A 13,373-nucleotide genomic window follows, 5' to 3' on the forward strand; every position below is an offset into this window, starting at 1 on the left:
ATATAAACAAAACTGTTACAATTTTCCAATTTGTTTCTATGTTGGAATTCTCCTCGCACAGATCGACAGGCATCATTGGTATTTGTCCGCGGTCACCGCTAGCAATTCCACATTTGTTTTTGCTCGTATTTCTTTTTAATTCGCAACAGGGAGGTCGGCTCCAATAAATCACCAGTAAAACGGGTACGATGCCACTCTCGCTATACTTTGCCAGTTTTTACACACACAATTCCTTTTCTAACATAACCTTACGATGTTTGCTCACCGAAAAACGTGTGATAAATGTATGTAGGCATAATACGAATTCGGGTTGTGTGGTTTTCTTGTGTACGAATTCACTGTTGGTTTAGCTTAAATAATTTAAAATCGCAAATGTTGGCTGTGTTCCATTTTTGTGAAGGCTTTGTGGTATAGTCAAAACAATATTGTTTATGAACATAAAACATGTTCTAATACATTATTTCGAATTGAACTGTACTGAATTGAAATACTAAGTATGATACGATGTTACCTAATAATAGTCATGGGTGCTAGTTTACTTAAAAAACATATTTTGTGACTTAGAAACAATATGACTGATAGCAATTTTCATATAATTGCTGGTCTAGTTTACATGTTCAAAAAATACTTTGTAACCTCTATTATTGTCTACATATTTTAAGCATGATTTCGGTTATTTTTTTTAAATTATAAAATGGGGTTTATTAATTATCAAAGAAGAGGACCTAAACTGCCTGAGTCTTTATTTCTTAGAGTTCTTTTGGCATGCATTTAGTACTCGCTTCCATTTTCGTCCGGTTAGGCTGGAAATGCCAACTACTGTACTTAATATAATTATAAAAAAAAATAATGGAGGCAAGAGGCTCATTAACACACATTAGTCATGTAGATATTAACAATTTCGTAGTTGTGAACAATAATAAATGGTTCAGTCAGGTGCGCTATTTGCATTTCCTAGTAGTTTGTAAAATTTGGGATATATTTCAAAAGTTACGTAAACATTTTGTTCAATAAGGTATGGTACAGACGAGTGGCACTCCGCCAATGCTCAGTTCTCTGTTGGCAAAGTGCCGCTGGTCTAAGGCGCTATAGGAAAATGAAAATACCTACATAACAATAGTCGTGATAAATGCTAAAAAAATCCAATGACATGTATCTCAATCTTTACTGACTGATGTAATAAATGTATATATAAACTACACCCTAAGATATTTTATAATGTAGAGAATTGTTTTCATTATGTAAACAATCGCTTCTCGAGAGTCTCGCGTTTTACTAGCCGACTTACACATAAAATCTAGCTTCGGACTGACTCTTCAGTTATAAAAAAAAACAGTTAGCGAACCGTATTACGTGACAGTAGCTTCGCACCTACAATGTTTGATTAAAATTTAAATTTTCTCAGCCAATTGTAGATATGTCCGTTTACTATATTCCATATACTACGTCTGTAATTATAAATGTAAAGAAATATAATATATATTTCAACCTACAACTACACATCCAGACATATGCATATATACTAAGAAAAGTTGTTTTGAAATTTCCTAAACAACAAACATAATAAATCATAGACTACACAACATAACATATATTATTATTTAGATAGTGTCATTTTATTATATGTGACAAGGGATGAGAGGTGTTCAAAGTTTTGTGTCGTGACTATATCTAAGTATTCAAACTTTATACTATTAACGCAAATTATACAAATATTTCCTTAATATTAATAAATTTACTAAATATGTCACATTGATAGGAGAAAAGATAGGGAAAAGAGTAAAAAAGCATGAAATACTTATGACATAATTTATGCATTAGCCAAAATTTTTCTTAATAAACAAATATAAGGCTCCCAACTCGATTCGACTACAATAAGGCGATGAACAAACGGGTCATTAACGTGTCCATTATGTAAATGTGATTTACATTTTTGTATTAATGTCACTTTTTCTGTACTTTATTCATATTAATAAAATATTCATATCCTTTTATGGTAATGAACGTTAACAGTTTTGTGGAAAAAACGATAGCTTCTGCAAATGACTTCTAACGGAAGGTTTTCAATTGTACTTCATGTTTTTGTGAGTTAAGTATGTAAACCGATATCGTAATATTATACATACATAAATGTGAAATAAATATTATTTGTTCGTTATACATTAGGACCAAACGAGTAAGGTGACTTATTAAGTGAAGAATTTTGTTTTATACTTTTACAGAATACAATATATAAACTTTAAATAAATTAATACACATGCATTGCCAGTTCTCGTCTTCGAAGACTCTGAATCTGCAATTTTGTATTGCAACTGGTTAAATCTGCTTGGCGATTGATATAGATAAAATTGAGGTACCCACGCACAACGAATTTCTCTACACTAATCTATAAGTCAAAAAATGAAAAATTGTATTTAAAGTCCTGTTGCCAACAACCTACACATATATAGCTATAATTCTATTTGTAATCATACACCTACGTATTTTTACAAGGTAACATTACAATAAAAATACACATTTCTTTGTTTTATATTGTAAACTCATTGTGAGTATTAACGCTTATATGTCAGATGTACGTCATTGTGTATATTTTGTATGGTGGTTCAATTTTCAACCGACTTCAAAAAAGGAGGATTTATTTATTTGGAAGTTAATGCTTCTAGGTGGTCTCATAAAAAATTATTAAGATCTGATTCTTTGAGTTATGTTAACGCGCCTCAATATTACCAAAGATATCTCTAAAAGTATTTGAAATATGAGTCTTATTACTTTGCTGCAAAGTTAAACATGGCAGTATCAAACAATTGGGTATTTGGTGATGAGTATGAACTGTAGCTGTGGGCTGGCAAAATAAAAATCTTTGCTGCAAGACCTAATAAGAAAATACGACCATCAATGCAAGATCTAACAAAAATCAACAAATTTATTACACCTAGGTAGACTTTGTATAAATTTTTCTGTATTGTTCGTCTACCGCAAATATTTTTGAAAATTGTTTAATAGTTTTTTGTTGTAATAATTCAATACTTCAATTTTAGTGCGTGCGTTTCCAGCTGAGCTGCGGAAGTAATTGCATAGAACGCCAAATTTCACATCCATATTTCAATATTATGACGCTACTCATAGTTAAGTATACGCCTCCTATTATACGTATATACCTGTTCATCATTTTAAAAATTCATCTTAAATCATCACCTTAGGTCTTGGAAATTTATTTTTTATAGAGATTCTTAACGAACTTAATATATCTCAAGGTTGAAAAAATATTGTAATCAAGGACTAAAGCATTCCCATCTGCCTTAAATTGTAAAAGGTTCATTAGATTAATTAAGTTGAACTTTATAATATTAGATTACTTTGAAATATATTAATAGTTAATATACTTAAATATAAAGAAGGAAATACTGAATTATTAGACTAATAAGATTTATATATTAGCATGACTGTACCACTTGTATTCCTTGTAAAAGATATCTCTAAAAGTATTTGAAATATGAGTCTTATTACTTTGCTGCAAAGTTAAACATGGCAGTATCAAACAATTGGGTATTTGGTGATGAGTATGAACTGCAGCTGTGGGCTGGCAAAATAAAAATCTTTGCTGCAAGACCTAATAAGAAAATACGACCATCAATGCAAGATCTAACAAAAATCAACAAATTTATTACACCTAGGTAGACTTTGTATAAATTTTTCTGTATTGTTCGTCTACCGAATATCGTCTACCAAAATATTTTTGAAAATTGTTTAATAGTTTTTTGTTGTAATAATTCAATACTTCAATTTTAGTGCGTGCGTTTCCAGCTGAGCTGCGGAAGTAATTGCATAGAACGCCAAATTTCACATCCATATTTCAACATTATGACGCTACTCATAGTTGAGTATATGATACGCCTACCGTTATACGTATACATATACCTGTTCATCATTCTAAAAATTCATCTTAAATCATCACCTTAGGTCTTAGAAATTTATTTTTTATAGAGATTCTTAACGAACTTAATATATCTCAAAGTTGTAAAAATATTGTAATCAAGGACTAAAGAATTCCCATCTGCCTTAAATTGTAAAAGGTTCATTAGATTAATAAAGTTGAACTTTATAATATTAGATTACTTTGAAATATATTAATAGTTAATATACTTAAATATAAAGAAGGAAATACTGAATTATTAGACTAATAAGATATATATATATTGGCATGACTGTACCACTTGTATTCCTTATAAAAGTTATCGGATGTAGACCTTCCTTTATTTAAAAACCTTCAAGCAGTTTCTTTTATTGATCACACATTGTTTTAAATTAGGTAAGTAATAAACATTAAATTTCCTGTATTCACATCACATCTAGGAGATCCCTTAAGCCGAAAACCCTTGGTATTTTGCCCGCCCTAATACACTATTGTTACTCCACTATGGGTGTTTTCTCAATGCACGAACATTAAATATAAAATTCCTTAAATATGTGCAAATGCGCATAATATCTTCGGCAAAAACAATCATATGCGCTAATCAACCATACTTTCAATAAATCAATATTATTTCCTTATTGTTAGCCGTAATTCCTTTTAAACTCTTCAACAAGTAAGAAGTATAATATATTTCTTCTATAATTATATTCATGAATATAATACAATATTGACAGTAAGTAAGTAAATATATTTATTTAACACAACACGATAATTTTAACCGTTATTTCGATAATATTAATAAATATTCGTAATTATAACAAAATTTAGAACACAACATAATGTAAATTCAATTTTTGTTGTATGGATATACATAAACATAATCTGCACGTGTTCGCTTATCCATGACATATTTATACATAATTTTAATCTACATATCCTTTCCATTCATATTTATGAGACAAAAGATTGTTCACTGTTATTTTTAAACAGAATCAATAAGGCAGCTCTCGAGCGAAGCAGTTCCCGACATGAATTATTTAAATATTCAAGCTTCACAACGGATCAATTCGTGTGCCTGAAATTTTTCAGGTTCGTGGGGAGTCACTTATTTTTCCCTTCTGACATGAGACACTCAAGGCGCGATAAGAGCTTTGTACCTGAATTTAACGAGATATAAGTGGATTCAAAGTTACCTCATGAATTCCGGTTTATTTTTGCAATCTTATGATTAATATTAAATTGTGGTTAAATATTTAATTTGTTAATATACGTAAATTTTATTATAAACACATAATATTTAAATGTTATAAATATTTAATATAAATAATATATTATGTCTAATACGTGCAGAAATATCTGCAGAGCTAAAGCCGTATTACATTTTTTTATAAGAAATAACACTTAATTAATATATATTGTATATATGAGAACCTACATGTACTATAAAGAATATAAAAAAATATACAGAACTAGATTTAACTACAACTGATTTTAATAATTTTTTATCGTGATCTTATATTTTCGAATTTATTTCCTAGTGTGCAAAAGTCAGTTTAATAAATGTAATCCTTGAATTTTTCTAAAAGGATTCTTTTTGTTTAAGTAAATTCGTAAAAAGTTGATTAGTACAGTAATTAATGTCACAAATATTAAGAAAAAAAGAAGTTAACTGACTCGAAATCGGGCGTAATAAGGACAACTTATAAACTGACATCGGAGCTTTTGAAGAAAGCTTTTTAATTCTTTTCTTAATCTTCGGACTTTTTAATGCAGGCAGCGATTTACCTTCAATCAAATGACACTCAAGAGACCATTTTGTTTAAGCGTTCTTCCTGCCACGTGTTAATTTTACAATGTCAGAAAATAATAAAGGAACGTTAAAATGAATTAAAGGGTCCAAGGGTCTAAAGGTTTCATTTAGTAATTTGGCAAATGAACCTGTTAGGAAATGAGTCAAGGACCGGTATTTGATATCATGAAAATGTAATGCTTTTTGATTGGCCACTTGTTAATAAAAGGCAAATTCTTAAAACTAGACCTAGTTGTGAATAAGACAATTGACTCCCATCAATTTTTAATAGAATCTATAATAATGTAATAGTAAAAATACCTATTTCTATGCTGATTGATTGTAGAATGTTCATTTATCATCATTAGAACCTGCTGAACTAGTTACTACTTAGCTAACGACACACCTGCAGAATAACTGTAACGGTCGCCTACATACAGGAACAGCACGAATGATATCACGTTATCATGTGACGACCCTGGCACTATTCATACGTTGCTTTTCCGGAGGCCTGCGTGTGGACCTTGCCTTATCTCACCTTCCAACCAACACACTTCCTACAAAGCAAGCTGCTTTAACCGAGTAGCTGGAATAGATCAAATAGAGGTAACGCAGACAACTACGTATAAAGTCTATCTTAATAAAGTATCAAGATGACAAATCTAAGTCTAAACCATAATACGTAATGGTTGTACTAAGAGCAGTATCCTAACAAAAACTCAAATCTTATTTTACCAAGTGTAAACAATAAGACAAAATAGAACAACCACGTTATTTAATCTGAAACTGAAACCGCTCACCGAGGGACTAGCTCTGTTGTTTTTCACGTAGAGCAGATAGTACTTGTATGTAAGAATACTGTTTTTTGTAGTTTTCAACGTCAACAAGTTTCAAATATATTGAGTGCACTGTGGCGACAACTTTCCTATGGTATGTTCGGCTCTATTTTCCACATTTAGCCTCTCGTTATATAACATATAAAAGCAGGTACGGTAAATACATATACTTAGAGGTATTTACTGCTTACTTATAAATTTTGTATTCATATTTCATATTTCTTTTAATGTTTAGAAATCTAGATTTATCGAATCTTACCTAATTCAATCGTTAATGATACTTGGTATATTATTTGTACTGTGCGTTTTAGGATGAAGTACGTACTTATTATTTGGGAAACTAGTGGAATTTAAATCTCAGAAAAGTTACCAAGTTACTTGCTTATAATTACTTTATTCCTCACACTGGAACATAGAATATGTTCCAGTGTGAGGAATAAAGTAATTATGATGTTGAAATAATTGCCTATTATTGTACTTAATATAAAAAGTCGACAATACTCTATTGATATTAACATGTAGTTTTGTAAACATTCAAAGTTGTAGGCATCATAAAAATAAAAAATATATAGTTTACAAAAATAGTAATAATCCTAAAATGTAAAATATCGAAATCCATTAGTTATTCTATTTACACACGCACACTGTATCCACTTTAGATTATGTACATTCATAAGTTATGATGATAGTAACAACGATCAATTATCGAGTAAATAAAAATATACCAAATATTAAAATAGAAAATCATTCACAAGTAAATTATGGTGTACAGGTACTGATATAGAATTCCATAATAACACGGGCTCCAAATAACCATAATTGAAAACAATAAGTTTTCTGCTTATCTACTCATCAATATTACTAGTAAGGTTTATAGTGCTGAATCATTCAAAAGAGGCGCAATTCGATCTGTCTGAAGTTCTTTACTTTTATATTTTATTTACAAATATTTGTTTCAGTTTTATAAAAGTATATGCCAAATATTAGAAATAGATATTCATTCACAAGTCAGTTGAATTATAGTATAGTGACACTATTACCAGAATTCATTAATAGCACGTGCTTCAAACAACTATAATTGACTACAATAAGTTTACTACTTATCTAATGATCATAAGAAAATATATATAGTGCAGAGTCATTCAATCCGTGAGGCTAATTTTAAAACTTCATTCATTTAAACCTGTTACAGTTTCCAAATTACATTTTATGTTTTGTTCTTTTTGATAATGCGGCATGGTGTTAAGTCCGCTAAAGGTACTTCAAAATTATATACATTAAAGTTTAAATAAATAATTCAATCAGCGCCACGGAGTACCAAACTAAAAAGCTTATATACCATAGGTACTAAACTGTAATTAAAAATTCTTAAATCTTTTTATAAATACTTTAAGAATAATCCAGAACAATACAAAGAATTATATATACGAGTACAAATTCTTATATCGCGAGAATCGAACCCCTTATATTCGAAAGTTAGGTGTTATACTAAACCGGTCGGTACATGAGTCGAGTGACGAAGTATATTCTGAAATGTCGAGTCTCTAAAAATATTTGACCTATAGATTTCCATGTTATTTGTAGCATGACCCGTACTAAACCCATTCTCTCGTAGACTTTATAAAATCTCCGTCCACCTGAAACCCCCAAAAAAACCCGTAGTATACTTTAACACAATTTCTCTACTACATATACATTTGGGAAATTATGTCAAGCTTCATATTTTCGTACTAAGTGTTCAGTTGTTCCTTGATCAATCTGTTTTTACTTCTGTAAGGTTTATTTACGAAATTCTTTACCAGATATGCTGACTTCTTCTGACTGAGTGTGGTGACCGGTGCCTATGTATGCATGCATACGTCAACAATATCTTGGACGTCACCAGATAGATTGTAACGGTCGTGATATATTTGATGACAATGTGTATTGTGTTCTCATACCTGATGTTGATTATTATGACCTGATTATTTTGTTATGTCTCCATTCTCTGTAACATCACTGCCACCTTTAAAGCAAGTTTGTTAAGAATTAGTCTCAATAGCCGTAAGCTTAGCCTTTGATTTTAGGCTTTAAGTTGTAGATACAATATGACTAGCAACATTTTACAACTCTAAGTCAAACTTAAGTGATTGTTTTGAATATAATATCATATAATTATTTATTAATAAAATCAATAAAAATGTAAAATTAGAAAAGTATTCAAATACAATTATAATTATTGAAACCAAGCAACGATTGCGTAGGTGCTATAATAACAGCAATTGAAAACGCCTAGTAAACTATTGATTTATATCATGAAAATTATAGTGTAGCATTATAGAATCTAATCAGAGAATGAGTTTTGGCAAGTCAGAACAATAACTAGTAATTAACTAACGTAACGTGGTGAAATAAATGCCTATGTGTTTCAGTATGAGTGTTGAATAGGCATCAGCTTAATTAATAGTTTCACATTATCTTGTAGCGTTTATAAATAGTCTAAAGAGATTACTTGCTGTTTCTACTATATACCTATTTGTGACTTTAAGATAAAAGAGCTAGGGTCTAGAGTAGAATACAATTAAGAGAACCAAAAATCAGAAAACGGATAAAATTACAGAACAAACATTCTGCGATTTTATGGTCTCTCACAGATCAGATCACGAAGAGACATAACAGATCACAGAGTTCGACGAAGCTCCAGCCTTCTTCAATGTTCGGTATTGGTTTATTTCTACAAAACGATACTGAAACAGATTGAACTATAAAACACCAAATTAATGTAGTATGGACGACGCGGACATCGCATAAGATAAAAGAGGTGCCGCCATTTTGCTGTTTCATGTGTGTCTTGGGGATTCAACTAAAACTAAAGGAATATTATTATAAAAGCCTGATCCAACAATACAATTAAAACTAAAGAAACATTATTATAAAAGCCTGATCTAGCTCACTATTGTTTATTGAAGAGTTTCTCCTGAAAGGTTATTGATGATGACGTGAAGATGCGCATATATAAATAAGAGAGAGACTGTTGTTAAGGGTCGATGTTTGTTGTGATAAAGATTTATTAAATTAAGAACGGTGAAATCATCATTGGCGTTAATTTCAAAATTCTTGTGATACATCACAAGTATTCGGTCAATCACAAGAATTTTGAAAATAGCGCCAAAGATAATTTTATCTTGTTATCGATATGCCTTAATATGCATTGAATATTTTGAGTTAGAAATGTTTAGCAAAAGAAAGTGAATGGTTACAAAGTTAAAGGAAGAACTAGAACAAGAGAAAAATAGAGAGTGTCTCTGTTAAAGAATATACAGAAAAATTGTATAATTTATATGTAATAATTATAATTAACACAATTAATGATGGTATACTTGGGGCTGATTCTATAGTCCGAAGAGGCAGTTGATTTACCTTATCATAAGAGTCTGTATTCCAGATATATGTATTGTAATATGTTTTAATGTTCTTAAAACTATTTTCTATAAAGTTATCATATTTTCTTACTGTATAATTACACGTTAATTAATACATCTATTTAATTGAAATGTTATAGTAAGCTATAACTATAGTATAACTCCGAGAGATGGCGTTACGCTCGCCATCCGCCGCGTTGAATTCAAATCATTCAACAAAATATGCGTATAGCGGTTGACAGGCCTCTATTTACTGTATTTTGGATTACAGTACAAAGTAAGTAGTAAACTTTTAACGAGATATTTATTCATTAATATAGTTTTTAATTATAATATAATTTATAATACTCATTAAGTTATATTAACATATAAAATTGCCGAAAACTCGTTAATTATATAAATTTTATAAAATAATTATGTGAATCAATTATATAAATCTAAACTCATACCATCATTATTTTACTTTAAGAAGCTACTATTCTGATATATTTTAAAACATATATGCATTATTCGAATATCTACTATAGCGTTCTAGCGTTGGCGTAGCACTATTTCGTAGACCCTCTACGATAATCCATTAGGAAATAAATAATATATTTTGTTACATTATTAAATAATAATTGGTAAATTATATTAATTAATTCACATTTAGATAATAATAAATAACATGTTTTTTTTATAGAAATACTGATAAATTGTTTAAAACTATTATATTCGTAGAATTTTGAAATATTTTCAATGCGATTATTTTGTAATTTATTTTGTTGACGCTAGTAAGTAAAACAATATTTATTGTATAAATAGCATAAATATTAGACTAATTAAAATTAGTAGACAGCTTACAAGCGTTTAGAGGGTAGTAGCGGTATAACAGAGCTGATTAATGGTGCTACGAGCACATCCGGCTGCAGTCCGTAACACGCGGCCGTAACTCCAAAACGTAATAAATCGAAACTCCAAACAATCCTGTTACTATGCTAATTCTATCACTGAAAACACTTCGACTTACCGGCAGCAATTTCTGGTATTGCAGCGCAGTAACTTTATCACGGACTTGGCACGATCCCACTTAGTCGCACGGAACACAAAATCACAAGTCACAAAAAATTTGTTCACTATAGGTCATCCCTGTACACGCATGTGCGTTGCAGGCGGGCACTCATTCACGGCACTAACACTATAGGGTTACACCAGTTCTTTTTTGGGCACTTGTGACCGTGACAGGCGTTCTCTCACGCGACGCAGCCTCAACTGGCTGGGGCGACGCCAACGCGCGTGTCCTTAACCCCCCACGCCTCTACCCCGCTTACCTCACAGTACGAGCAAATAGAAATAAAGTATGCGCTGTAAGGACAGGGAATGTAGAAGAAAAAACGAATCTAGGTGCCTGCGGGGTTAGTTAGATGTTTCCAAGTCTTGTAACGGTTCTTTTATAAAGTTATAGGTTTGGTAATTGCTAAATTGAAACTTGTAGTACTTTAAGATAGCTTTGCAAAAATTCTATTCCCCACGTATATATTTTTTTGATGTATGCCTTCGTATATATAAATATTTCGTTACGTAGGCTACGTAGACGAATGACGGTTCCTGATTTTTATTGCGGAGTGGTATTCGGTACTTTTAGTTTAGTTAATACTGCATTAAGTGCAGTGGATCTATGATATTACTAAATACATACTTGGGTATTTTATCGTTTGCAGATAAAACATACTTCCTAGGAATATTTACGAATTCTTCGTCCACTAAAGTTTGTTTGTAATTATCACAACCTTGACCACTTCGATGACGTCTAATGAAGTTATCTTGATCAGTATTATTAATTGTTACTTAATTAATAGTTACTCAAATAACTGTTACCTGTATCTTTCCAAGTTCCTTCACGCCTATGTGTTATTCATATTCATAGATCTTATGAATTATCATACCATATTTTATAATTGTAAATAAAAAAATATTTATATAAAATATGGTAATATACACGTAGAACTAACCTAATTTCGTAACATTTCTAAGTACAAGCCCTAGTAATAGTAGAAGCAAATTATACGTATCTAACGATACATACGTAAATAATACGTATAGCTATAAAGGCTGCCTAGGATCTGAATAGATGTTTCTTATTTATAAACGCACTCGAACCTTTTTTTTCTATTTGTCAGCCCTAATAGTATTAGAATAATTTGCTTTATGTATAGATAAAAATGTTTACGGTTCCGTCAGTATTATGACTGAAATGGAAACGTAATAATCAAATTAATCCGGGAGATGTAGGGTCACGCTCTGTCACGTTGGATCCAAATATTCAAAGCAAAATTTGGATATGTCAAATGTTTGTTACCATAACGCCGACATTTGACAATATCTGTGACTATACTATCTAAGATATTGTTGAGACTGAGAGACAGTTGTTAATACATTTTGAGTTTATAGGAAACTGCAGTTGATAGGAAACAGTAAATTCATAACATCTGCGTCTGTGTTCAAATGTATACTATATATTTAATATAGTTTGATATTAATATAATAAAAAATATATCTTGCAAAGCACAACAACAACTTTGTACAAAGCAACCATCTGGAAGTTTTTTTTTCTCTCTGTGAATTATCTCTGACATCTTCCTAGTCTCTACTATATTACGTATCATAATTACAGATATAAAAAAATAAATAGGATTTTCTTTTTCATTAACTGAATTAACATTATTCCAGAGTGATATATGCCATATTATTTTATCAATGTGTAGTTCAGAAACGTTATGGGTACCCGAGTGAAGTAATTAATAAAAAACCAGAAACCTCGTAACACATGCTGCCTACGAATCCTTATAATAATATCTCATTAATTATAATATTATATTTCAAATTTTCATAGAAATTCGTTAAAAATAATCTCTGTCTGAAATGTGTCGTACAAAGTAAACCTATTAGACTATGAAACATTGAAAATTAAATTAGTCGAGTATAGTAGTTTTGAATTTCGGGGACATAATTAATACTTTACGTATATTCATCTTTTCCTTTGTATAATTTCTTAGTAACGATAGAGACCGTTATTATAAGCTTATTAAAAACTATTTAATTACTTAAAATGTCAGTTATAATTAATATATTAATGAAGTCGATATTTTTGTTAGGTAGTTATTACTATTCCTGCTCCTACTATTGCTGTAACAACATATTTATTTATAAATCATAAAACTCTTATTTTTTATCAGTTGTTTAAATGTTTAATCATTCATTATCGATCAACAATATACCAATGTAATTGTATTAATTTGCTAAATTAAATTAATATAAACAAATTAATATATATATTAATATCATATTATTATAAATTTTATATTTTTTTCAGCACAGAATTATGTGTAAATATTAATGAATAATTATATTAACAGCAGCATAAAACTGTGTGGCAATTTAAAAAAAAAACAGCA

The 13,373-nt window shown here is 30.1% G+C and overlaps 1 protein-coding gene across 3 annotated transcripts in view; it reads right to left on the reverse strand.

Moving 5' to 3' along the window:
- Positions 1-11,175, reverse strand: part of LOC131853156 (uncharacterized) — a 97,588-nt gene extending 86,413 nt beyond the window's left edge. For all 3 annotated transcript variants that reach the window (XM_059203980.1, XM_059203979.1, XM_059203978.1), the window contains exon 1: positions 10,949-11,175. The gene's annotated coding sequence lies outside the window, so the exon portion shown is untranslated. The remainder of the gene's footprint in view (positions 1-10,948) is intronic.
- Between the last annotated feature and the right edge of the window lie 2,198 nt (positions 11,176-13,373).

This window comes from Achroia grisella, unplaced genomic scaffold (assembly GCF_030625045.1).
Source record: "Achroia grisella isolate CSIRO2021 unplaced genomic scaffold, CSIRO_AGI_Agris_v1 utg900, whole genome shotgun sequence".
In the NCBI taxonomy this organism is placed as follows: Eukaryota; Metazoa; Arthropoda; class Insecta; order Lepidoptera; family Pyralidae; genus Achroia; species Achroia grisella.